This window comes from Athene noctua, chromosome 3 (assembly GCF_965140245.1).
Source record: "Athene noctua chromosome 3, bAthNoc1.hap1.1, whole genome shotgun sequence".
Taxonomy (NCBI): Eukaryota; Metazoa; Chordata; class Aves; order Strigiformes; family Strigidae; genus Athene; species Athene noctua.
Window position 1 is genome coordinate 48,390,736 of NC_134039.1, and position 27,815 is coordinate 48,418,550.

Here is a 27,815-nt window from a genome sequence, read left to right on the forward strand (position 1 = left end):
TAAATGTTCAGTTATATCCAAAAACCTCTAAATTGTCCAGCCTTTCTACAAACAATAAGAATAAAGATTTGTCTCCAACTGTACTGAAATGCACCTTTCAAACGCATGAAAAAGTTAAGCCTATAACTATATTACCTGTCATTTCTTTAAAACAAACATTCAGTTATGCCTTTATTCTTGGAAAAATGTGACTAGAATGACATAAACGTAGTGGGTGTAGGGGAAATCCCAGTACAGTAATCTGGGTGAACTGCTGCAATTTCACTGTCTTTAAAAGAACAGTTTAAGCTGAATTTTTCAGTCATCAGTCTGAAGTTAGCAACTAAATATGGAGATGTCAATAATGAAGGCTCTCAGTAATTTGGAAGTAACAGAACTTAAACAGTGGGTACCAAATATCTGGTTTACCTAGTGTTTTGAATAACTTGTGACTTTTTCTTATTGACTGATCCACAAAGTCCTGAAGTAAGCAGCTAATGATTTGGTTTTAGTGAGACTGGCAATTCCATTTTGGCTCTCAAACAGGAATTCAGGAATTTAACGCAAGCCAAAGCTTCTTTCAGCATCCAGATTTGGAAGTTCAGCCCTAAATATCCAATTGCTGTAAAACACTGGAGCTGTTTTCACTCCTTTAAGTGGCGGTATGTAATTAAAGCATACATATGCACACTATTACAGCTTGGTTAGCCAGTTGTCTTATTCTCTAAAGGAGCTAAGCAAAAAGCTTTTTAAAGATCTTTGAAGATGTAACAAAGCCAGGTTGCGGTACACTCAAACATTTCTCCGATCTTCCCTCCAAACGCAAGCAATGAGCAATGCAAGTATTAAATTCCTCTTTCTCCATGAAAACTTTTTTGTCATTTGTACAATTATTCCTTAGCTCACTGAGAGCACAGAGCAATCCTTTATATAAGACACACACCTATACAGCACAGAGGTAGCTTGGCATCATCAGTCTATCAGCAGGTAGTATGGCCATGACATGTTGGAATGAAACACAAACCAATGTATTCTCCAAAACACTTTAAGAAAGATAACTCAGACATCTCTAACATAGCATGCAGCATAAGCAACATCTATCGTGCTCCCACTTAGACCTACTACCCCACTGGTTTTGAGCAGCAGTCCTGATGTCACTTCACCTTCCTCTTACTGTTTAAGCCATAAAGCACCTCTCAGTTACCTGATAGTATTTGAAACAACAGAAGCCACTAAGTTTCAAGCAAGATATTAAAGTAAAAAGTTGAACTGCTGAAAGAGATGCAAACTATAAAACTTGAGATGGAAGCTCAAACTTTTGGTGGATTTCCTTTTCTACCTGAAAAAAAAGAGCACTTCTCTACCCATTCTAAAACAGGTATTAGACCCAGTGCATGCAGTCTCTTTATAAAGTCTGTGCCTTGCATTTCACATACCATCATCCCCTCCCACCCTCCAAAAAAGAAACTACTGGAAGAACTTTAGAAGAGTATGTAATTAAGAAACCATTTGTACAGTCAAGACAAAGCTCAATGTAGCACCTTAAGAATAATTTTCAGCAATCTAACCAGTCATTTCAATGATACCCTTCAGTTCTAAAGCTGTCAGAAAGCAATTTTATTAACTGTAAAGGAAGAAAAAGGATCCTTAGATCACACTATCTGTCATTCAAATAAGGCTACGTTAGGTTTACATGTTTCCCTGTGTACAACTTAGCCCCCTAAAGGTATAGCTATATCACAGCATGGCCAGCATTTCTAGAATAGGATAGGGTTAAGTCCAACAATAATATTTGTCTGTACTCCCTAAATTGCCCAAGCTTAGGGCTGTAAAATGGATATACCCAAAGGGACACAACAGAAATGAAAAGACTATGATAAAAGTGTAACTGATAAGCAAATGCACCCCACCCCCCCAATTTACTGGACAGCTGATGAGAATTATCCACTGAATCACTCAACAGATAGATACAAATAAGTATTGAACTTATTCCTACCAAATAAACCAAGTACACTGTTTGAATCCCCCTTCATTTAGTGGAGTCTATTTTAAGAGAGAATCTTCCTTTGAAGGCTGGCTACCTTTAAGGCAACAGACCTCCAAGGAGTGAGAACAATGACAACTTTGCTTTTAAATTTTTCTACTCCTCCATGTTTAAGCAAGAAAATTGTCAACAGTGGTCTCTATGCAGACACTAAAGAACAAGACAGGAAGCATGCGAAAAGTAAGGCCGCCTTTTCCTCTTAATTGGAGCAGGTGCTGGCGTTGAACAGCTGAGTCAAATAGTTATAAGCACAGATATGAGACATAACTGTGAGCTTTGGAGATGCCTAATGCAAGATTTAGCTAGAAATAGAAAAACAAGTGAAGCTACTGTTCTTCAAGCAATAACATTTTTGCATAAACTGGATTCTAATGCTGTCTCAAGAATACAATCTCTCAAAAGTAGAGAGCTCACTTTCAGATTGCCTCCATTAACTGCCTTGCATACTTCCTGAAACGTAACAGTCCATAAAACCACCATGTCTGTGCAGTCTCTCTTGCTAGTCTGTTCATATTACTTTTTCTAATTAATGCATGCATTAATGCATTAGTGTTCTGTATTAACGTAACTGCTTAATTTACTCCTTCATTTTACACTCTTAAAGTACTTGATAAACTAGAGAAGAGCTTTACATGCACATGGACGCATTTCCCAGTAAAGATTCTCTTTGAAGGATAAGCAGATCTTTGAATAAACCCATTTCAACAGAAGGAAGAAAGGTTAACCAGGACTAGTCACTGGAAAGGAAGTATTTTAAAAGTTTCACATCCATCAATGACCATGAACATGGAACTTGCTTTTTGCTTCTGCCTTTATCAGATAAGCCAGCAAAAAGTGCCCCCTGGACACTTTCTTGAAGCATGTCTCCAGAAAAAGGCAAACCAATGTGATGATGCTAAGAAAGTTGAGGAATAAGAAACTCTACTTTAGCTGTGAATAAAGAAACTGCACACTTACTGCTTGTAGAGCTTTCCTAAAAAGCAACCACACAATGAAGAATTCAAGAAAGTTCAAATACCATTGATTATTGAGCTTGGTATGACAATACGACAGTTATGAAAGTAGGCTGGCTTTTTTTTTAAATTTAGTTTTCTTTCAACATTTTCAGCTTAAAATTTTGGTTTCCAAGTCAACTTTGTTATCTGTCTGAGGAATGGGAAACTTAATAATCCAGTCTTTCAAAGTTACACTAAACCAAATGAAGCTGTAACTGGAGCTCAGTCCTGGGCCAAAGACATGAACTAAATACAGTCACTACCTGAAGATATCCTTGATTTGAGCCTATGTGAACTAGTTGTTCAGGTATGGAATTAAACTAGTCCCTCCCAGAAGCATTATCATTTTCAGAAGGGATCATGATTATTCAGCACTCTACAGACACCATGATTCTTGTTCAGACCCTGACATTCTGGTTATATTGTGAAGGTGTGGTGTATTCCCTAAAATTTTCATAATGCTTCTGTTCCAGCACATTTACCTCTCTGGAAGAGACACTTTGTTAGAACCACCTTGGGAATAGCACTCCTAAATTAATCTCAGCTGTTTGCATGAGAAAAAAAAACTTTCAAGCATTAGAATGAGAGATGAAGCAAATTAACTGACTGGTTTACCTGCTTATAATTAGCAGTGGAGGGGAAAAAAGCCAAGAAAAAAATCCCTGCTTCTCAGAGGGGGGATACTAGCCCCAAGATAGAACAATATGATAATAGTCAGACAATTTGAAAGAAACAGCTCTAGTTCAGTCACCGGACCAATCAAGGTCAGAGGATCAAGTCCTTCCAGGCAAGATGTCTCCAGCTTCTGGTACCAGAGCAGCGTCAGATGGCCAAACCTAAATCTTTCTAATTGTCTGCACCATCCAGATTCCACTGAGTTTTGAGTCTCTTTGTTTAGACCCCTTCTTCAGGGAAGCAACTAATAAGAGAAGAGAGGATGAGGATGTGTGCTGTTCTTAATACTCACCTAATACTTAACATGTAAGGGGAAGTCCTAAATTCTTATCCCTTAACTTCAAGGAGGTTTTTTTCCAGAATAATTTCAGTGCATAAGCAGCACCCTGACAACATAACCCAAAGTGGAAGCTTGTCCATTTTCACTAACTTTTAGATGCTTTAGGAATTAAAGCAACTCAGATAATCCTTTCTCAACAGGGTAAGCAGTATCTCTTATACAAAAAAAAAAAAAAAAAAAAAAAAAGAGAGAAATGAAAATACTCCAGAGCTGACTTTCACATTTATTTATAGAAAACGTTATTCAGAAATCAATTCTGAAGACAAGATACACTGAAAAGCTGATTGGGTCTAATTAAAGACTTTTAGACTCAAGACTCCTGGAAGCAGAGCTATTTCATTACTAATGCAGACTCTGGAAGAGTCAACTGTTCAGTAAACAAAGCTAGAAGCAATTTTTATTGCTCTAATTTTTACCTGTTTTTGATAACTTCTTGTCTTGACAAGCAAGAGTTTTGTCAGTTGGACAGTCAGTTGTTCTGGGCACTAATAAGATAACTTTTCTTGGACAAAAATACTGCTTCAATTATGTTCAAATATTTTAACTGATGCCAGACAATCTTCAGAGGATTTTCAAAAAGTTTTCTGGGTGATTAAGCTCATCCAGTGACATGAAATCATACTACCTGAGAAAAAGACAGAGACCTGAGAACAAGTTACTGCAGCACAAACACAGCACCGAGGTTTAAGCTGCTCCTTGAACTGCCCACGGGTACACTTACCCACAGAGATAGCTTAACCAAGTTTTCCTCCTTTCATTGAAGGGAGCTACCCTAGTACTCCACACAGGGACAAGTTCTGCAAAGCAGCTAACATGAGCTTACCTTGTGAGACGAGTTCCACTGTCTATAATTAGTATAGCTGAAAAAAATATTTTTTTCCTTAAGTCAAAGTTAACTCCCAGCTAGCTCTTAAATCTGAACACAAACTTAATGCATGTTCTAAGGCTGAAAACTGGCCTGCTTGAAGCCACTGATAAGATGAAAGCTTCCTAATTTGAGATACTAACAAGTGTGTGCAACTTGCAGTAGTTTCAAAGTATAAAAAGTCATTTCAAAGGAAGTGATGTAAAGAACATTAAGCTACTAAAAATATGCTATGCTTCAGCACTTACTGAGTCCAAATTTCATCTTTGTGCAAAAATTTAAGTATGTAAGTTCAAATTTGGAGTCCCTTGTAAAATCTAAGCTACAGAGTCTATTTAAGCCTCAACTGGAGTTTGTAACGTTTATTCTTATCTTCAGTGACTGTTTGCCATGGTTTTGCATTTTCTCCTTATTTCTGTAAAAGTCACCACCATGAAAGTTGTTCGTGCACGTTCTACCAGGTAGATTTCCAGCTAAAAGTCATCTCTGAATTCCTGAAGAAACTGAATTGCAAATATTTTTTATGCTTGCAAAGAAAATCCAGGCAGACAATAAATACTCAGTTTTTTAAAAATACAAGTATATTAAATTCAGAGAATGCATAATTACCATATTATGACATCTTGCTACGCGTAAGCTAAGCATACAACCATACAGAAAGTTTTGAGAACTGAGGCAGCAATTTACTGAGAATTTGGCTCTACTGTCATTGCAGAGAAGGATCAGTATTTAGCTCTAAAACTTTTATCAATCAACAGATTGGCACATCATGGTATCCCAACATGCTTTACCTGATGTGCACCTTTCTGATTAAAAGCAGATATAAGCATTTGTTTCCCCATATAATTGTTACAGTAAATTTTCTCTTTGAAGCTATAAAACCAGTAAAAAACAGCAGGACAAGGCAGGCACGGAGATTTTCAGAGTCAAGATACTTCTCTTGTAAAAACACACTCATGCATTTTGAAAGTTACTTCAAGAATAAACTTGCCAGTTGGCTTAAGATACTCTTTTCTGGAAAAAGGCAGCGTAACTTCTGTTGTAGAAACAAGACCTAGCCTCAAATTCTATGTGGTATCTGCTTAACATCTGGAAGTCCTATCTCTGCTCTGATTGTGATACTGGCTGCTGAACCAGTAAAGCCTTGTATAGGGTTTCCTTCTATAGATGCAAGGCAATGCTCAGTTAAACTACAATTCCAATACCACCTGAATTTTTGTCCCTCTTATTTTTCTCTACAACCCACACATTATACACACTCCTGGCAATGCCAGAGCTTGCATACCAAGGTATCATTACTTGCACTGTCTTCACTATCAGAATTTGGTTTCACATTTGTTTAGATTACTAACACCTCATCAAGGCACAGATATATAGATTTCCTTCATCATTATATGATCTTTTGTTACTTGCTCCTTAAGACTGGCTGGTGTAGGCCCTTTACATATATCCTTCCATAGTATGATTTACAGTAATTCTATTACAAATCAGGTTGGTAGCCTGAGAGCAGTCTTACAAATTCCCATACATCATTTTAATTAAGATTAGAAGTTTTATCTGTTGAAAGGACACTGATTCTATGCAAATTGAGAATACTAGCTACTAGCATTCATTAACAGGAATAAAATTAGTTCTTCATGATAAATGAACCATACCAGCAAAGTCCCAAATAATTGCAACTCACATCTGTTTTGACCTCTCAATCAATACTTCCCCCAAAGAAACATGGCATTTGAACATGAGCAGCAAACATCACTTGAAGCCACCCAAATTATACCTAATTTCACAAACAGTTCTTTTGTTAAAGCTTGAGACATCCATCCTGAAGTCGAAAAAAGCATACACTAACAACCAGCAATAATGACCATCTTCTGCCACATGGTGTTGCTACCCTGCAATAATGGAGGTGCCACCTTAGCTGCTTCTTTTCACAGTTAACTTTATCGGCCGAATCCACTGATGAAGGTGGGTTTGTAAAACATCTGAAATGCTTAATTGAAGTGGCTAAAACTTCGACAGAACATCCTGTTCTGTTTCTGGCAGCGAGGCAGTAGCATCTTGAAACTAAGAATGGGAGTTCCTCAGGGAATGTCCGACTCACAAACATACCTTGACTAGAAGATGACCACTACAGAAGTTGACCTCCCTGCCTCTGCCCATACAGAGACACACAGACAACTTGATTGTTTCTGAGGGAACCACTAAGTTGTCACAAGCTTCAGATGAGGGTATTAAACACCCACTCCCCCCCCCCCCCCCAACCACACTAAGACAAATGCTGGCTTATTTTAACATGCCAAGCTGTGAACTGCCGTAGTTCTTCATCTGCTTTGTGAGCAGCTTAGCCCCCCCAAAAGTCTCATTTAATGGGTGAGAAATTTCCAAGAGAGGGAAGAATCTGATAGTTATGAGCAGGAACCCAAAGGTAAGCAATTCACACTTGCAAGCCTGAGCTCATAGACGCAATGACACCTACACAAAAAGCTGAATAATTTTATCCAAATGAATTTGAATCAGTCATCCCCACACCACCTTCTCTTGCACGAACTACATCTTTAGTAGACAGTTACCAAATTAACAGGGGTTAAACTTGCTTAATCAAGTCTTCACAAGAGTCCATTTGAATCTTCTTAAGATCACTGTAGTTCTTGTTTAGACCAAACTTTTTGGTTCCTCTGCATCTTCAAAGCTTGCTATTTTCTGGAGAAACCTGTCATACCTTAAGATTCACTTTGCTTTAAGTCAAATCACACAATTTGATAAGGTAGCAGAAGATGTCCAAAGCACACTGAAATTTAAAATTGGCTCCAGAGGTTTGGATGGGAAGATCTTTCTAAATACAAATCAACATGTCTGGTCTCCTAAGAGTCATCAATTATTCAGACTATGACAATCACCACAGCATTTGACTATTACTACTACATCCTAAAGCTTTTACTGAGGAAGAGTTTTACTTCTAGCAAGTTAAATATATGCATCTCAAAACGATCTGTATTTTGGGCAAACCCAGAGTGGAAGAATGACTTTTCAGTCTGCTCTAACTGTTCCAGTGAAGCAAGTTTATCCTTCATGAAATCACAGTCCTGTATTTCCATGTTGTTCAGGGTGCTCTCAATTTACCCAGTATATCCTGTTTAGGTTCTTGGGATCTATGACTTCAACCTTCTGTAGATAAGGCCGTGAATGGTTGCTTATTTCCACTTCTACTATCACAGCAGATTCAGCATTCAGCTTGGAAAAGAGGCTTCAGCTTTCCTCTGTGAACCTTAGAGCACCAAATGTCATTTAAAAAGTAGTCCACAATAACATTAAATAATGGAAGAATTACATTACCCAAAACGAGAAGTATTTTCAAGTTGATATATTTGTCTTTGAAAAAGTATTTGCAAACTGCTTCTGAACATCTTGCCTCTGGGTAGAAGCAGGATGTACTTGCAGTTGGTAAAATTGCACGTTGTTCAAAATACTGGTTATTAAGTCCAAACTAACATGCATTTAATGTTGGTTCTTCATCAGTTTCCTGGCTAGACAGGACCCAGATTTCTAGCAGAAAAGAAAGAGGTAGCATCAGGACTTTGTTTCTTTGTTCTTCAAGAACAAAATAGGAACTACTTTATCTTTTCATTCCAGGATTCACATGAAATCTTATTTTCTCACTCTAATTCCTAGTCACATAGAGCACTTTTAAGAGTAGTTTGATGAACAGCAACACACAGATCAAAAGGATGCCAAACACCACCAGCACATACAGTGGCCTAAAGCACTTAATTGTAAAACCTTGGTTTTAGCTACTCAATTTTTGCAGAACTTCAGCTACCACCCTTAAGTTTTCTATGCGATATCTCTAGCTGAACCTCAATATAGCTTAGGGCATTTCCCAAAAGAAAAGGTTTGGGGATATCAGGAAAACAAACAGAAGACCATAAAGAAAAAGCAACAGACTTGCTCAAGGATAAAGAAAGATGAAGAGGTAGCAAGAAACTGTAAGAACATTCAAAGAGCAGAAAGAGGTTATCATTCAGAAATGCTTGTTTCTCTCCAGTATTCAGATATAAAAACCAAGTAGAAAATTGTACCTTAGAAGTAAGAACATTTGAAGACCAAGCATCCAGTTAAAAAGTGAGAGTTGTAAATGCCTGTTTGTTATAGTATCACTGACTTCTCTCTATAGGCTGTCAAAGTTACTCAATGCCCAGGATGATCTATATCAAGTAACAGGGCATCTCTTCTTTGGTGAAATCCCAACTAATCTGCTACGTAAGTCAATAAAGAGCTATCAGAAAAATGGAAGAATGATTCTCCAGCATGACAGTCAGCTATTCTTGCCTCTTCCAGTGCTCCTTCTTGATGCCAGAGGACTACTACACAGTGTTTTAGGTTCCACCAAGTGCTAATATGACAATTTGGCATCAGTTTCTAGAAGCATGGCATATTGTCAAAAAACTAATGTCAGCAGAAGTTGGATTTTGAACACAGTATTTTGCATTCCACTAAGAACACAAGTCCAAGGTATCTCAAACTGTGTACTTACATTCAGTGAACGCTGTTGATATAAAACTATCTTGGAAATTAACCCATGGACTGGTATAACATGTGTAAGAACTCTGAAGGTGAATTCACACTTGCCAAGAACTCATTTCTGATGCCGCTCATCATGAAAACCCATGAAAACACATAGCATTTTGCACCAACAACAGTAAATAAGACAAGGATCATTACGTGAATATGAGTAAAATCACTACACTAGCAGAATGCCTATCACTCATCAATTCTCCACTTTAAACAAGTTGGAAGGGTCACAAACAGTATGATATATCCTTATACATACTAACTATATAAATAACTCCAGAGTTTATATTTTGCATGCAGTATAGTTTATATACTTTCCCAACCCCAAGAGAATCCTTCAGCAACCACATGAAGCCAGGCAGGCTGTGCTTATAGGTCATCTTGTATATCAAGCTTTCAGAATGTTACGCTGGAAGTAGCTTCACAATGAAAGATCAGAGGATGATTACTGACTGCATCTTATAATGTCTAACAATTCACCTTGATCACTTCACATTTGCAAGATTAATAAAAGAGGTTCCCCCACAGTATGTTGCTGGGCTGTCCCCACACTTAACAAACCACGTAAGCCCAGACACCCAGTCATGCACAGCTCAGTCTCAACTGTAAATGTCACATCATAAACAAATAAATCTAGTCCTAACTACTGTATTGGACAGAGTGAAATTCTTAGGTAGTTTCAACTTAATAGATTAACTTACATTCCACATTCCAGTTTATCCTTATCCACACTCAGAAAAAAAACATACTGCAACTTTCCACTAGTCTTCTAATGAATCACTTTTGGGGGAAGTATCAGACCAGACGTTCTAGAAGTTTGATTAACTGCAAATAAGGACTGTACAACAAAACTGGCTGGATGGCCCGGGCCCAGAGTTGTGGTTAATGGAGCTAAATCTGGTTGGTGGCTGGTCATGAGTGGCGTCCCCCAGGGCTCTGTTTTGGGGCAACTCCTGTTTAATATATTTATTGATGATCTAGACAAAGGGATCAAGTGCAACCCCAGTAAGTTTACAGATGACACCCAGCTGGGTGGGAGTGTTGATCTGCTCGAGGGTAGGGATGCTCTGCAGAGAGACCTGGACAGGCTGGAGCCATGGGCTGAGGCCAACTGCAGGAGTTTCACTAAGGCCAAATGCCGGGGGCTGCCCCTGGGCCACAACAACCCCCAGCAGCGCTACAGGCTTGGGGAGGAGTGGCTGGAGAGCTGCCAGTCAGAGAGGGACCTGGGGGGGTTGATTGACAGCCGGCTGAACAGGAGCCAGCAGTGTGCCCAGGGGGCCAAGAAGGCCAATGGCATCCTGGCTTGTGTCAGCAATAGCGTGGCCAGCAGGGACAGGGAAGGGATCTTACCCCTGTACTCGGCACTGGTGAGGCCACACCTCGATTCCTGTGTTCAGTTTTGGGCCCCTCACTACAAAAAGGACATTGAATGACTCGAGCGTGTCCAGAGAAGGGCAACGAAGCTGGTGCAGGGTCTGGAGCACAGGTCGTACAGGGAGTGGCTGAGGGACCTGGGGGTGTTTAGTCTGGAGAAGAGGAGGCTGAGGGGAGACCTCATCGCCCTCTACAGCTACCTGAAAGGAGGTTGCAGAGAGCTGGGGATGAGTCTCTAACAAAGTAACAACCAACAGGACAAGCGGGAATGGCCTCGAGTTGAGCCAGGGAAGGTTTAGACTGGATATTAGGAAGTATTTCTTTACAGAACAGGTTGTTAGGTGTTGGAATGGGCTGCCCACGGCAGCGGTGGAGTCCCCATCCCTGGAGGTATATAAGAGTCAGGTTAACATAGTGCTTAGGGATATGGTGTGGTTGGGAACCGTCAATGTTAGCTTAATGGTTGGACTGGATGATCTTCAAGGTCTTCTTCGACCTTGATGATTCTGTGAACCGCACAACTTAACTATCAGTATTGTCTGGGTTCTGACATAGTCCAAGCACTGTTCAGCATACTAACTTAATCTCAAGTAAAAAATATTGACCCTACATGTAACCTTTAGAAAAAACAGAAGTAGCTGGTCTGGCCCTGCAACTATCAAAACCATTTTGATTTCAGTAGTGTTGAAATGCCACACCTAGCAACTTACGGGTCCTCCTTCTGTCTCCTGTACCTCCCCTCTCGAACTCCACACAGATAACTCACACATATCTGCAGTCTGTCTTTAACACAGATGTGGTGGTTCTCTTTTTCCTTCTTCCTGGTACGTGAAGAATGCTTTTAAGAAACTTCCCTTCATTGCAGACATAAAAAAAAATTAAGACACAACTGCTTAGGTTGATGAAACAGAAGCTATGAGTGGAAAAGATAGGACTTCAAAAGCTAGGACAACTAATATAGAGAAGCAAAAAGAAACAGTTGCAGGGACTATCTGTGTTCACAAATTATTTTAGATTAACTGAAGAGGGGGCTAGCCAACATAAATTATTTGGGTAATAAAGAGCAAATTCATTTAAGAAAAAACTTCCACTGTCTAATTTCACATAAAGTTATGAAGTAAGCCACAGTAAAGGAAATATTGTTAAACTACGTCTTTTCCTTTAATCCAGATTATTTACTGAAACCAAGATTAATGTTATAATTAAAGCAATAGAAACATTCACCTCAATTATCAAGAAATTTTGATGCAAAGAGCACATTCTCCTCAGAGTTTCTGTGAAAAAAGACAAGAATTGTAACTACAGATCCTTACTTCGAGTTTGTCTTCAGTTATGAAAATAAACTGTTCTCCTGTTCCAGTTCTTCAATATTGTCCAGAAATTTAATGATACAAAGTTTCTCACAGCTCTATGATTAGAATTACATTGAAAATTATTTCACGTATGAGTAACAGTGGCACACAATATTCTTTTTGCAGAAGACCTGGTCAAGCCATTCAGATTTAGCACACCTTCCTGTGTTGCAACAGCTGCAGGAATGATACAAAGTGATCTAAGAAACTAGGGGTTCCCTGAAGAGACTATCAGGCTGTAGAGAAACATGAGATGCTGCCTCTCTCTGCCTCAGGATGCAAACACCAATCCACTGGAAGGGCTAGGCTGTCCCACTCCTGCGCTACGGTCTGGCCTTCCTCTCTTGGTCAGGAACAAACTAACCATGTGTACTGTAACTGGTAGTCTCTTTTCATAGTTGCATAGCAGGGTTTTACTTCAAATAACATCAAGTCCTTAGATTAATAACTAGAAAGCCGAGTGGGACAGTGTACAAGATACTGTCTAATGTGTCTCCTTCCTAGTTCAACTCTAAAAAGTTCCTTTAACTCTGCAACACAGATTCCTATCGGGTTTTAACTTTACTGCTTCAGTAGAAAAAAATTACTATTAAAACACTGCTCTTGAAAAAAGAGCATCCTGAATAGCTAGAGCGCCCCCAAATCATTTTATATTTCAAAAGTTGCTGAATAGGCAGATTTCCAACCTGGTATCTATAGCCTTCCTCCCTTTCCTTGCTGCTAGAAGAGAGGAACATGTAGTATGTCAGGAACTCACAACAGCATACATAAACAGGCACGCACAGTAAAAAAACCCTTTTTGTTTTTAGCTGTCCAGTGTTTCTTTACGCATTCTAAAGCTCAAGAGATGAGAGGTTCAAGCCAGAACGTAAAGCCGCTTTTGAAGGTAGTCTCGTTCAACTGCTCCACGAACAGTTTGTGCCAGCAGACAAGATCTTTGACTTTCTCCAAATAGTGCTTGCCTACTACAAGCAAACTGCATTAGCTGCATCAGAATATTGCTTCTACTACGCCCGTCCCACTTGGTTTTCTCATGGCTGACACGCCCTAAGGAGAAAGCGATACATTAGATGCTTTAAGTGAGATACTACAGCTCTACTGCAGGGAACTGCTGAACAACTCTGAAAACATGTCCCTTATTAACAGCGTTCAAGTAACAAAAATACCTTCATTTTTCCCTGCTTTATACAAGAAGAATAGAAACAGACCATCTTAACCACATCTGAGCAGGAAAACAAAGTTTGCCTTTGAATAGGAAGGTGTAGTAACTGTAGATACTCCTTTAATCTCTCTGAACAAGGAGGCTGTCTAAAATATCCCTCTACCTGACCTAGATGCAACAGAACACAGCAGAAACCTGCCCCAACTCAGCAGGGATTCAATGCACCGACATTACACACTGCACTTCGGTCTGCTTTTGTATTCGTTCTGAGGTGAAAGAGTGGCAGTGCTTGCAACCACAAGCTAAACATGAACTTCTGTTGCACTGGGTATGCTTAGAGACCTGCTTGCCAAAAGAGCTGTTTTGATTAAATCTCACAACTTGAGCATACCCTGAAGAACACTCTCAACTATCATTTAGGTATCTGAAATTCATCTAAGCGCTACTTAGATGGGTCAACTCATAAAGAATCCATCCACCCCCTTACCATACACCCAAGGACAACAGAGTGCCTGTTTTTATGTATATTCCTACCCTTAAGAGCACTTCTCTGAGCAGCAAGCAGAGCTCTGCAGATGACAGGATTGGCACTATAGCAGTAAGCATCAACTACTCAAATACTTCTGTGACTCTTTCATTTCCCACATCCCAGACGATAGGTGGACAACTGTTTTAGCTCCCAGTCACATTTACTAATGATATTGTTAGATCACAAGCTACAGTGTAGTCTTCAGCACACTTCCTTCCTCAGCCACACAAGTAATTTTTTTCTCCCTTTGTAGGCCCTCACCTAGATTCCCACCTGTTTGCCTCTGCTCCAGAAAGGCTCTCAATTAAAAAGACAGTTTTACTCTGCAGAACTGGCACAGCACAAAGAGAACTGTCATGGCTCACTTCAGATTTATTTTTGATGAACTGTCCTACAGCAGAGTTTCAGAACAAAATAGCACAATTTTAATTCCACTCAGAAAACTTATCTGGTGCATGTATGTAGTAATAGAAGCAAGACACACAGTTACAGACAGTAAGCGACTATTGGTTTTTTCCCCTCATATACAAGTTCTGGTTTTACACTTATAGTCTTTCAGCTCTGTTGCAGATTATTTCACCCCAAGGCAGACAGGTGTTCCAAGTACCATCAGCTTTGCTGCAAAAAAGATACACAACATTTATATTGTACAGTGCAACTCAGAACTCAGCTCTGTAGCTACTGACAAACTTTACACTATAGTTGCAAGTTGAACTTGAAGTAGTTTATACCACTAGAAGAAGCATCCCTGAAAATATGCAGGTACCAAGGAATAAAAAATTAGAAAGTTTACTTGCAAAGCCTTTGATGTGAGCAGCCAAGGTAACCTTCACTATTCACTTGGCTCATTTTTAGCTAGAATAAAGTCTACATACAGACTTCCAGCAAGAGTCAAAAAAGATGTGATAAAGTGAAAACACCTGTCTGTAGCAAGTTTTGGGGTTTTGGTTCCCCACCAAAAGCCTGCAATTTAGATGAGAAACAGTCATCCAAAAGATAATAATTTGATTAATTTTTCAAGTTTTCCATAGAGGATAAGAGACTCTTTCCAAAGGGAAACACATTTGGTTTTAAATGGCTACTATATAAGATGATGTGATTGCTTATTTGCCTTTTAATTATAATTTGTTAAAAAAAAAAGAGAGGAGTTTCATGTAATTTTTTATAACAGTAGTTTCAATGTATATTTTACTGTGAAGGAGTACTGAAAAGTCTTTGTATACACTGTCTACACACTGGGGCAAGATGTAGCTGCTACATACTGGAAATAAACTGCACTAATCAAAACATGTAAATGCAAGAACACACACACGACCTGTGCGATTTTCAAGCTGGGCATTTCTGAAATACCCTCTCCCTTGGAATTGTACTACCTTACTATCACACCCTACAATGGTACAGAAGAAGACTTTTTTTTTACCCTGAACAACACAACCCATCCCTTTAAGATGGAAATGGGAGTAAAGGCACACCGATCTTTCTTCGCAGGAAACCTTGGTTTATTATCCTCCTTTTCTAAGCCGAGGCCAGAGTGAAACCACTCGGATTTCGTTTTATTTTCCCCTCCGCAAACTTTGCTCTCCTTCCACCGCTTCTTCACCAACACACGCAGAAGGGAGCGAGGTTTCTCAGGCTTGACACGGGTTTGGCGCAGGAAGTGTCAGTCAAATTCTTCCATTTGCTTTGACACGGGTGGTGGTGGGGGTGTTTAGACGAGATAAACATCCCCGCCACCCCCTTTCGCTTTTTATTTTATGATAAGCAAGAGGGGAACTGGCTGGCCACGATGCTGCCTGCCCGTCCTACTCCGAGGCTACCCCAGGCACAAGCGCCAGCGGTCGGCGGGCTGCCCAGCTGGCCGCACCCGGCCTGTCCCCCCCGCCTCGCCCCCACACACCGGCCGGAAAGAGCGAGCAGCTTCTCTCAGACGGCCGGACTAGGTGGGGCTCCGGCTCGGACTTCCCGCTGACAACGACGGCGGCAGCCGGGGACCGTCCCCTTCCCCGCCCGCGGCGGGGCCGAGCCGGGCGTCACCCGCCCCTCCCCGCACCCGGCCGGGCCCCACGTCGCGGCCCCGAGCCGCGGGGTTACAACTTTCCGCTTCCGCTCCAACTTCTGCTCCGGGGACCGGCGGGAGGGGGGTGGGGGTGGCGGCGAAGGGCAGGGCCGGACCCTCGGCCCAGCTGGCAGCGGCTGCCCCTCAGCGTCCCACTCTCCCCCCACCCCCCCGCGGTGTCCCCCCGCCGCTGAGGCCGGACGAGGCGGCGGCTCCCAGTTCCTCCTCCGCCATGTTTCAGGCTCGTGCCCCTTCCCTCACAGCGCGCCGCTCCCCGCCGCCGCCGCCGCTCCTCTGCCGCCACCCCCCACCCCCCCCCCCGCAGCCGCCGCCGCCCCCACCGGCCCGTCCCCGCCCCGCCGCGCCACCTGTACCAGACGCGCCGCTGCCCTCCCCGCCGCCACGGCAGCCCGGCCCGCTCCGCGCTCCCCGCCGCGACCTACCGGACAGCGCCTCCGCTCCCCGCCGACCGCCGCCGCCTCGCCGGCCGAGCCCGCTGCGCTCCTCTCGCTGCCTGTGCCGGGGCGCGGCTTGGGGCCGTCGCCGTGACGCCGCAGGCCCAGCCTCGCTCTGGCGCGGCGGGGCGGGGGCGGCGCGGCGGGGAGGGGAGGGGTGACCTCGCCGCTGCGCTCCCCCTGCGCAGGCGCGCGGTGCCGCGCGGCCGCCCCTCCCCCACCCCGCCCGCCAGGGCCCGTGGCGGAGCGGCCGCCTGGGGGGGGCGGCACCCACACCGGCACTCCGGCACCCCTACCGCCCCCCGGCACCCCTACCGCCCCCCGGCACCCACACCGGCACCCCGGCACCCCCAGCGCCCCCCGGCACCCACACCGGCCCCCGGCACACGCCGCCGGCGCGGAGCCGTCGGTAGCGGGGACGGAGGCGAGCGGGGGTGGGAAGGGACGGCCGCCGCTCCCCCGGCGTTGCCCGCGCTGGGTCGGGTCGGGCCGGGCCGGGCCGCCCGCCCGCCGTGCGGCTCCGCGGCCTGCCGCCGGCCTGCCGCCACCGCCTCCGGTGGCAGCGAGCGAGCGGGGCAGGCCGGCCTCCCCCGGGCCCGGAGTGTGTGGCGGCCGGGGCCCTCATTCACAGGCTCCTGCTTTGGATTTGGGAGATGTTTATTCGAGGATGGAGCACGAGCAAAATGTGCTATTTCAGGGGCTGGGAAAGCGTGTTGGAGCTGGAGTCCAGGGCCCGGGGTTACCTTGCAGTACCAGGCCGGTGGTCTCTACCCTGTCTCCTTTCAGATGTTCCCAGACATCTGAAAAGGATGTGCTCCATAGCAGCGTGTCCTTCGGGATAATGCAAGTCCTCTCCCCGAGTTCTTGCTGGGATAGCACAAATCCCTCTTCTCCCCAAGTTGTTGGGATAACACAAGTCCCTCTCCCCAAGTTCTCTCACAAGTAGGAGCCATAGGTTATAGCTCAAAGACAGATCAAAAGCACAGTCTGGTTGCTTTAGGTTAATTTAGAACATTGAGGGCTGGTGTCAGGACAGTATTTCTTACGTTTCTAAAAGGCTTTTGAGATCTATTGGTGAAGAGTGTTTCAGAAATGCAACATACTACCGTTTTTACATGGATTATTACATCTCTGAATGTGAACAGCCTATCATTAGTCCTGCTGGTACACAGCAGGATGCCCACTGCCTGCAAATAATTAAGGTATTTCTTAGCCTTTCTCTTAGTCCTCACTAATGTAAGTAATGGGGTTTTTTTGTCACTAGTATTTTCCAGTTAACAAAGGGTTTAACTGACAAGGGTTAAAAATAAATGAGCATTTATGTTTCTAGAAAACACTTAGTAAGCAAATAGTTAAGTGGTACATTCAGAGAAAACTTTTGCTCAGAGGAAGTCCACAGCAGAGTGTGTAAAACTGACAGGAAGTTGCAGTGAGGCTTCTGGCAAGGAGAGTGGGTGTGGAGGAAGCACAGGCTTTCTGTTTGTAGCACAGAGATAGAAAAGGGATGAAAAAAAGAGATTACATTTCCCCAAGTTGCATGATGGACCGTTCTTGCTCTGTTTGGAGGCCATATATCTTTGAATGAATGTGTGAGCATGCTAGAGCTCAGAGCAAATGGAGTCAGAGAATGACCGGGGAAATGAACTGCCTTTGGTAAGAGAAGCTTCATCTAGATTCAAGGCGTACAGAAAGTGACGCATTTAAAAAATATTTCTCTTTTAGAGTGTTGCTCCCAAATCCCAAACGTCATAAAATATATCTTCCACAGTCCAGACAAATCTCTTGGTGTTTTACGGCTTAAACCCTTGTGCAGTACTTTGATAATGAATCCCTGTAAATGACAGATAATGCAAGAGAGTTCAGGTTATGAAGATTCAAGTACATAGAAACCAGTCCTTTCTCAGCGGGGTGTCCTATGCAGGGCAAAAATCATTAATGAGAGATGTCAAAATAGGTAAAATACAGCCTCCCAAGTAGAAACCATAAGAGCATCTCATGCAATTATTAGATGTGTAGCGCGTTTACTCACTGGATAGAAAAACATTTCTGTTTCTTTAGTCTTTTCTGTCAGTAGATATTATTATCAGCACCCAGAAATATTCAGAGGAAAAGAACAAACAGAAAGATATAGCCTCTGCCCTCACAAATTTCTTCAGTGAACTAGATTAATCACAAATAACAAGCAGTGTTCCGGGAACAGATGTGTGTCATTACTGTAATAATATTTTAGAGTGTGCCTTTAATTGCCCTGTGTTTTATAGGCAGTGGGGCAAATACTGCTCTTTGCTGTACAGCAAGAAAACAAGAAGGGGCCTTTGGGAGTCTGAGTGAATCTCCCGTGAGCAGATCTTGGCATTCTGAGTTTCATACAGGGGAATCTGGAACTCAGTATTTTAAAAGAAGTGTATATACACGTATATACGCATATGGTTTACTTAATATAGACATGCTTGGAGATTGATCACTGTAACTAGAAGAAGTAAGCAATTAGGATCCATTCTGAGCAAGAGATGGAGTGTTCCCTTTTCCTAACTCTCTCGGCTACATACTTTGAATATCAATCGGGCCCTTAAGTTTGGATTTTCCTGTGAATCATCTAGCTAATCCTCAACGCAATTCTTAATCCAGCTTTACTCATATCAGTGTGACTGGCGAATAGAAATTGGTGTGCTTGTTAAGCATACTCACCCGGTACTTCACAGGGCTTGTTCTGCTCAGCTTGCTAAGCATTTCACATGTGCTTGAGCCGTTTGCTGATGGTCATGCAAGCAATTGTGCCAGTTGTGCCCCTATGATGGAGCAACTCCCCAGAGAATCGGGAATAAAGAAGAAATGGAGGAGATAGAGCCGAAGTGCTGTTGTGCTGAATAGAAACAACACAGCTCCATCAGCTATCCTTAGTGGGCCTGTCTGTGCCCAGCATTGATCTGGAGTTTTGAAAAAATGAGGTCAAATACCCAGGCGCCTGCTCACCTAACAAAAAACCAGTAGAGACCCACTTATGCCCATAAACCTTAATGACAATAGACCTTTCCAAAGTACTGTACCACTTGTCCTTTGGGTTGTAACTTCTGTCTCCTAATTTACCAGTTGCTTGCCTGTACTTCAAAACCTTCTTATTTCAATGAATTAGCTGGAGCTAGTTCAGCCTGCTCATCACTAACACATTGAGCTGTCTAGTAATGTCATGGCTGTTGTGAGGAACAGTTACAAGAGAACATAGAAGATCACCCCTGATGGAAGAGGAGGAGCAAAATACTGGCACATCTTGTTAATTTCAGGGAAAAGGGGGAGCTGACAGATTATTTGGGGAAAACAAAGGAATATTTTTCTAAACAATGCTTTAATAAAAGCTTGACAGGATGGCCTTTGGTCACCTCCATATAATTTTCTCAACTTTGCCTGCATTGTTTTTACTAGGGCTGCATGGGTGTTGGAGCGAAGAATGTGGCTCTATGTGTATTGCAGTTTCATTACTGCTGAAATACAGCCATCTCTGGGACAGAATGCAGAGCTGGCTTGTGCCAGCAAACTCTGAAGTTTAATGGGCATGTGGTGCCAGGGAATGCTATGCTGGCTGCATGCCAGCTAGCTGTGAACTTTTCTAGAAATTTGTCCTGAAGGGAAAAGAAATGTCATTTGGTTAATCTAAGAGGATGCTTTGCTTTAAGAGAGGAAGCAAAGTTCTTGTCTTTTCTGGTGAATGGACTGAAAGGGTCGATTCTTAGCTCTGAGAGTCAGTTGTTCCAGCAAGAGAGTGTTTACTAGATCAGAACGTGCTTCGGATCATGAAAGCAATAAGGAGACAACATCTCCAGCACTAAAGAAAAATGTTGGTTTTGAGACATAGGTGTGTGAGATATCTTAATCATTCTTTACCCTTCAACATGATTTTTGTTTGGTATTTCTCCATACTTGGAAGATTTAGTCACGCAGAGCGGGAACACCTGCCTGCCTGAATAGCTCCTTGAGACATTTCAGAGACGTGTCTTCCTCTGCAAACTCAATGCAATTTCTCTGTGTTTTCATGTCTGTTGATATAGCTTCAGCCTGAGATTTTTACACTGATATTTATCAGTTCCACTAGTTCATCATCTTCACTTCTGACATAGATTTCATTATGCAGTTCTGCATCTTAACCTCTCTTTATTGCACCTTCTTGATGTATTGCCATTTACTAATCACACTTCTTTAAACATGGGTTTATTCACAAGCTTGACTGAAACTTAACGCCAAGACTTTTTTTTTCCCCAAGTCTTTTTCACTTTCCATATGTTTATCTCATTGTTGAGGAAAATCCTCAGTTACTTCTCTGCTCCTCTTCCTCCTCTGAACTATCTTGAATTAATGCTTTTTCCTGTCTCTTAGGAATATTCCATGACTCTTCCAATTTATCTGTCAATATCTCTCACTGGGTGAACCCTTGTCACTGCCATTGGCCCAAATCCTACTATTTATTCATATAATATAGCCCTCCCTTTATCTTGTGATTTGTCTCTCTCCCTACCCCATGGTAACTGCTTTGAGGAGCAAAATTTGCCTTTGTTTTTCCAAGCTGGGGAAGAAGAGGCAACTGACACTACTGCAATTTAAATTGTAAATGTCAGCACTTATTTACAGGGGTCTCATTTTTTAGTCTGTTTTCTCCTGTCTTTGAGAGACTTCTTTTATATCACTGTAGTTACTTCAGATAAAGCAAGGAATAGATGTTTCACAACATGGCTGTTGTGAAAGCACAGTACAAGTGCAGAGAGATTCAAGAAAATGCCCTGAGTCCTGGAATTTAAACTCTTAAAAATAAGGATTACTTTGGTAAAAGGAAAAGCCTACTTTATTTTATCCTGCGTTGAAAAGATCTTTCAAATTGCACTGGACAACCAGCTGATCAGATAAGGAACAAGATTGTCACAGCAACATAAGTGTTTTAAAAGAGTGAATGAAGAATAATGTATCCAATTGGAACTCGAGAGGGAATGTGATTACCTGGAGCAGAATCTGTCCAGGATGCAGGCAAGCACTTCTCTCTCTCTCTCTCTCTCTCTGTCTCAAAAAAAAAAAAAAAAAAAAATCACACGTTTTAACAATTTTAAAGCTTCAGAAGTTTTACTTCCCTGCATTTCCAGGAGAACACTTTCAGCAGCACATGATGCAGAAAGAATGTTACTACCTTCTGAATCACCAGCTCCTGTGATACCTGGATAGTTCTTCAAAGTCTTCCATAAAAGGACTGGGTGCAAAGGCAGTTAACTGATGATGATGACTGATATGTTCACAATTTAGATAACATAGCAGTATAAACTTCTAAACATGGCAGTATAAACTAATTTCCCCCATTTATAATTCTGCACTCCTCCTGAGAATGTCCTTTTTCACCCTGTTACCAGACATTTGAGAATAATGCATTGAGCAGAATAGAATAGCCTGAATAAAGACAGCACTGGGACCGTAGTGGTAGGCCCAGTCAAGTATATGGGAAGTGGATACTTTTGACACTGCTTTATCAGAACATGAAAGTACAGAATTTTGGCTTGGGAAAAGAGTGTTTATAACTGAATGTCAGTACCAACATTTTAACTAACGTACCTTTCGATTTTAATGATCTTTACACTAGAACTTAAATTCAGCCCTTGAGGGATGTGCAACATTTAGCAATATTTGCATTTAAAATATATATTCAGTTGTGCTTTATGTCAATATTAAGACGGGAGCAAGTATATTTAATAATGACAGGTCTAAAAATGCTCAGTGTTTTTTATCCTGCTTCTCCCAGCAGCAAAATTATATCCCAATTAACACAGCAATTTACACTGAGATATAGATAGAGATATGATTTTTCTTTTCTTCCTTTCCTTTCTGTCCAGTTCAGAATCAAGCCTTAATTAACACAACGGGCCAAAAACATTCACAGGGAAATCATTAGTTACATTAGCAGTTCATTAGTTTTGGTACTCTGTTTTCTTAGAAGAACAAAATGTACAGCACAGAAAGGAGAATTTGTTTCACAACTTTGTTATATCATTTTCTCCTTAGCTTTCTTTGTAGATATGGCCTTGTTCTGCCATATCTTTCCTCTGGCCATGGAAGCTGCTGCTGAAACTACAATCAGGAGGGAGGTCTTAATGAGAATTGTTAAAAGTCTGCACCAAGGAATACACATATTCTCTGCTTCTCTGCCTTTTAAAACTAGCCAAAAAGCAGGGTAATTTTTTTTTCCCCTTAATCTTTTTTTCTTTTTTTTTTTTTCCCAAAACAATGCACTGTGGGTTTTTTAGCTGATAAAAATTTGTTTTACTTCTTTCTTACAAGTCCCTAAATGGCAAACCCTTCAAACAGCCATTTCATTAAAATGTTTACCACTAATCCAACTGTGTGTTTTAGTTGGAAGGTAATATATTAGTGAAACTTTGTATCGCCCAAATAACCTATGTAAAAACAGGAAAATGTTGACAAGAATTTTGGATCAGTGTATGTATTCAAGCCATCTCCAGATAAGTTGCTACATCTGCCACAGGCCATGGGTCACAGTCCGATCTGGAAAAGTTTTAACTTTTTTCATGTTGTGTGAGTGCTATGCTAATCAGTAGCACTGGAGCTGTGCAGAGATGTGTTAGTGCCCCGCTCTGCCTCGTCTCACGCCCTCTTGCCATACTCTGCAGCTTGCTTAGTTCACTTTAGCCCTGCTTTCAGGGTGGTTTATCAGCTAGTAGGCCTACAACCTAGTCAGCCTAGGTCAAATCCTTTCTTGTTCCTTAACTGGCCTGAGGTTATGAATAGATTGTTTGAGTAATAGATTTATTTTATGAATTCGTTAATTATATTACTGCTATATTGTGCAGTTCTGCTAAACTTCTAATGGAAGATTTCGTAATATTCTATTCCCATGAGATGTCTTTGTTGTTATACTCAATTTTTATCAATAAAAATACACATTTGAAATGAAAATGCTGTCCTCTCTGAACGTTTCTTACAAATTCAGAATTGCTTCAAGGTCCCAAGCCTTTTAACTACCTCTGCACTACACAGAATATTCTATTACAACCTCGAGCAGCATAAAATTTATTCTAGTTTGAGCTCTAGACACTATTGTAACATGCAGAGGAGGCTGGGTGAAGAGTAGCCCTGTGAATCACTGCCAAAGATAGGGACAGCATGGAAACTGTTGCCCTGGTGTTGCGTTTCCTTGCGTGAAGGTGATATTCCTGTTGCCCCGGTGCTGTTTCACATGCTAAGGTGATACCCCACTGGCTATGCTAGTTATGCAACCTGTTTGTGTGCGCCATGTAGCATTTCCAAATTTGGTTCAAGCAGAAGAAAACATTTTTTAAATGGTATGGCACTTGAGTTGTTAGTTTTGCTCCCTGCTTTTCCTAACTCTTGTTTTCTACATTTTTCCTTTTCCTTCTATTCTTCCTTTTTGTTAAAAAATGAACAGATTATTGGAGTTTCAGACTCCAGTGAGGACACAATGAATTGCAGTAATGGCTTTCATGCTGTCTTTCTCTAAATCATGTAATTTCATCTAAGCTTTACTATACATCATTCCACTATTTTATAAAACAGTAACTTCCCCCCTCCCCCCTTCTTCTCTTTATCTTTTATCTTGTCTCCCTTTTTGCTGTAACACATCAGTTTAAAGATTACAAGTTAGTTCTGGGGTGGGGTTGTGTGATATAATCAACTTCAAGATAGTCTTTACATTTCCTTTCATCCACTACAACACTGAAATTTATGCTCAGAGATCAGCATCTTACTTTATTTCTTTATGCTCCTTCAATGATATAAAAAGAGAGGACTGTAGCTTTTTTCCTGAAAACAGTCTTAGATTAGCACCATGTTATTTAACAATTTTGGTACATAACAGTGGGTTTGGAGAAAGAGCAGTGCCTTGAAGATAACAGTCATTTTGTAGCCAGTTCTTGCGAACAGCTTTTTATCGTTTAGTGAAGTTTTTTTGTCTGTCTTTGGGCATTCAATAGTGAAGGAAAAGCCCTCAGGAGGGAATCCTTCCTTTTATAGAAGAAGTGATAAGGCTCTTCAGGCTTTCCCAGGTTGGCCCATATCCTGCTCTCTCTGTATCTGCCCTGTTCCAGGCATAGCATCGTATTTTAGTTCCCAGGAACATTCTGTGCATGGTTTAGGCTGTTTGTGAAGGCTGCATGTGTGCGGATTGCAGTATACAGGCACATGGACTCCAGAAAGTGAACAGAGCTGCCCACATTATTTTATGTACAGAGAACACTGAGTGTCATCAATTCACTGGGCCAGTAATTTTCAGCATTTTCCATAATCAGGATTTCTGCTCATCTAGCCAGAGTGTGATTAGATGTCTCTCTCAGACTGCACTGTAGGGAGGACAGTCAGTCCTGACTCCTTGCCACATACATACATTCATGACACTCATGTTGAAAAGCTGTGTGTGTACTTGTCCAAGTTACACTCTGGAGATGTATTTTTTAAATGCTCTGTAATAAGCTACCTATTCACAACAGATTCATGAAGAGCTCTGTCATGCAGATGCCTGTCAGCTCGTTACAATTCATTTCAGGTTTGTTAGTATATTTCCAAGGCAGCTTGGCTCATAATTAGGAATCCTAAATGCCATTAATAAATCTCAACCCTCTTTTCTTTCAGAGTACATCAGTGGTGAAAACCTTGCCAGCTGAACCTATATGGAAACTGTCATAACAGGACAGTTAAAAACATACCATATACCCAGTGTCCTGGGGTTTGTTACCAGCATCATATAAAATAGATTCTATGTAGTTACGTGGAGCTACTTGTAAGATGGACAGATCAACCTCAATTCCACCCTCCTGTATATGCAATCACATAATATATAAACAAATTACAAAATTCATCAGAGAATATTGTCCAAAGTGAAATTGAACTAATTGGTTATTTTCTTACCCACACACTTCATAAACACATATATGGAGGCAAATAAACAAATAAGTATTTTTTGAGACATCAGTTTCCTAATAATTTGTCCACATTTCTAATAGGTTTTGAGTGAGAGCAGTAATAATATTTGGGAAAATGCACTGTGCCTATATACATGTAAACATACAGTTAGGATTGCTCTGGGAATCCTATTTTTGAATTTCCACACTTCTTTGCAATGAAATGTTTGACCTTCATGATGTATTAACATACAGATTTATTTTTTTTTTTTTTTAATTTAATATACCGATGAAATTGGGGCAGAGAACACAGATGACTGCTTCTGAGCCCTCAGGCTCCTGATTATCTCAGGATAACTGTGCCTTCCTGGACTTGCTCAACTGCTGCATTAACAGTCTTTACTGTGAAGAAAGCAGCATTAGATAAACATCATTCAGAAGGGTATCTCTAATTGTTTGAGCCTCCAGAAATAATTTGCCCCAAGCATCAGCAGTAGATAGGTGCGGTTTTCAGATCATCAGGAAATTATCTTTGGCTAGTATCAACTCAGTGCTGTGTCATCCTCTTGTTTTAATTGACACTGAGTGTATCACTTAGTCATCCTAACGCATTTACAAATCTTGATTAAGTCACAATAGTTAAATGTCAATATATTCATAGCAGTTTTATAGGCTGGCTAGGGGGTTACCTGCCTTTTTTTGTGTTTGAATACCTCATGCAGAGACAATAAAGGACACTTAGTTATGCCTGGATGTGTTGACTAGTGCCAGCAACAGCTGCCAGCAGCTGAAGGTGGCATTGGGAAGATGCAGCGCTCAACAGAGACATCCTGATAGGTATCTTCACTCCCCGATTAAGCAATTTTTCAACACAACCTGCCATCCTTGTGCTTGCAGCTGTGACAGAGAGCAGATCTAGGGAGTGAGGATCTTCTAAGCTCACAGAGCCACCACACAGATTCAAAACCGGCCAATAACTCTGCTGGAGCAGGAGACCTCATATGGTTGTCCCCTGTGTGTGTGTTGACAAGGGGTGTTTTGAAGGTGACCCTCTTTGCCTCTTTTCACATATCCACCATTTTGTTCTCCTGCATATGTCACCCAAGTCTTCGTACATATGTCCTGCAATTTCCCCCCTGCTCCAGTCCAGACGCTGTACACCCTGTGTCACTACACCTGGAGTTCATAGCTCATGTAACTGCCAGCACAGAAAATGGATATATACCCTACAGGAAGCTTGGGAAAGTAGAAGTGTTGGGGTGCTTGGAAGTGCCAACTGGAAGGTCTGTCCCACATAAGTGAGGTTACTATTCCAGTAAATGACATCTATTTCTGCTGCATAAAACTAGGGAAAGATTGGTTTCCTGGGACCTTACCGTACTTCCAAATTAATTTCATCCAAATGAAGTAGAGGTTACTGATATTATACTGGCAGTATCAGATATTCCTGTTTCATTTACTGAAAGACAGGTTTTGTTGTATTTCCTCATGAGTAACAAGTGGCCTGATGGCAGTTTCTGAATATTGGGATCTATGTGAATACAATAAAAATCAAAGCCATTCTATGAGGGAAAGAAAAAGAATAGTCTGATTATTGATTGCTTTTTTTTTTTTTTTTTTGGTAGCTTTATGTTAATCTGTCCTCAAAAATACTTTATCACTAACAGTTTGGATATTGATAGAATATCTGTAGTACTGACTTGCCATCAGAATCTATTATACATCTAGGCTGTGTTTTATTCACTGCTTTTATTTAGATTTTCTCTCTTGTTTAGTCTCCAGGGAATTTAGTTTGAACTAACATATCTCCTTTTTTTATTTCTCAAACTTTTATTCATGTGACTCAAAAATATCATACCCTATGTTAAAGTATCCATTGCTCCCTTGTGCATATATGTATCAAAGAACATGCATATACACTAATATTTGCCATTTATTATACAACACACATTATTTTAACAATGTAATACATATGCATACCTATAGCATATAAAATTATTATGTAGAGCTATGTAATAGTAATAATTACAGTTGTGTATAAATGTATGTGATGACAAAGATCGTAAGAGGATTGTAACAACATGCTAGCTATTACTAGTGGTACTTATTTGCAGAGAGAAAATTAACCAAAATAACTGTAGTGGATTACGTGTGCCTGAAAAAGCATCTGTCCTGAAATTGTCGTTATAATTAAAATTCATACCTTACTTTAATCCAAAGAAATGTTACAAGGTACAGAAATCCATTGTTATTACTAATAGATTCCCCACAAGTTGAGAGATGCATGTTGGGAGCATTTATTTGTAGGCAGAAGTTACTGCACTTTTTACAAAGACAATGCATTGCCACAGAAAGGCGTTAACGCTTCTGCTCTAACATTGTGGTTTGTGAACACTGACGGCTTCTGAAGCCTCTCCTCTTTCCAGAGTGAACACGCAAAATCTGCTGTAGGAAGAGAAAAATAACTAGACTTCAATCCCAGCCTGCTTCCACTCCTCTGAACGGCTCATTCAGAAG

General features: G+C 41.3%; 1 protein-coding gene across 1 annotated transcript in view; it reads right to left on the reverse strand.

Moving 5' to 3' along the window:
• RAP1B (RAP1B, member of RAS oncogene family) overlaps positions 1 to 16,548 on the reverse strand; it is a 31,632-nt gene extending 15,084 nt beyond the window's left edge. Inside the window, exon 1 of the mRNA XM_074902896.1 lies at positions 16,387 to 16,548. The gene's annotated coding sequence lies outside the window, so the exon portion shown is untranslated. The remainder of the gene's footprint in view (positions 1 to 16,386) is intronic.
• Between the last annotated feature and the right edge of the window lie 11,267 nt (positions 16,549 to 27,815).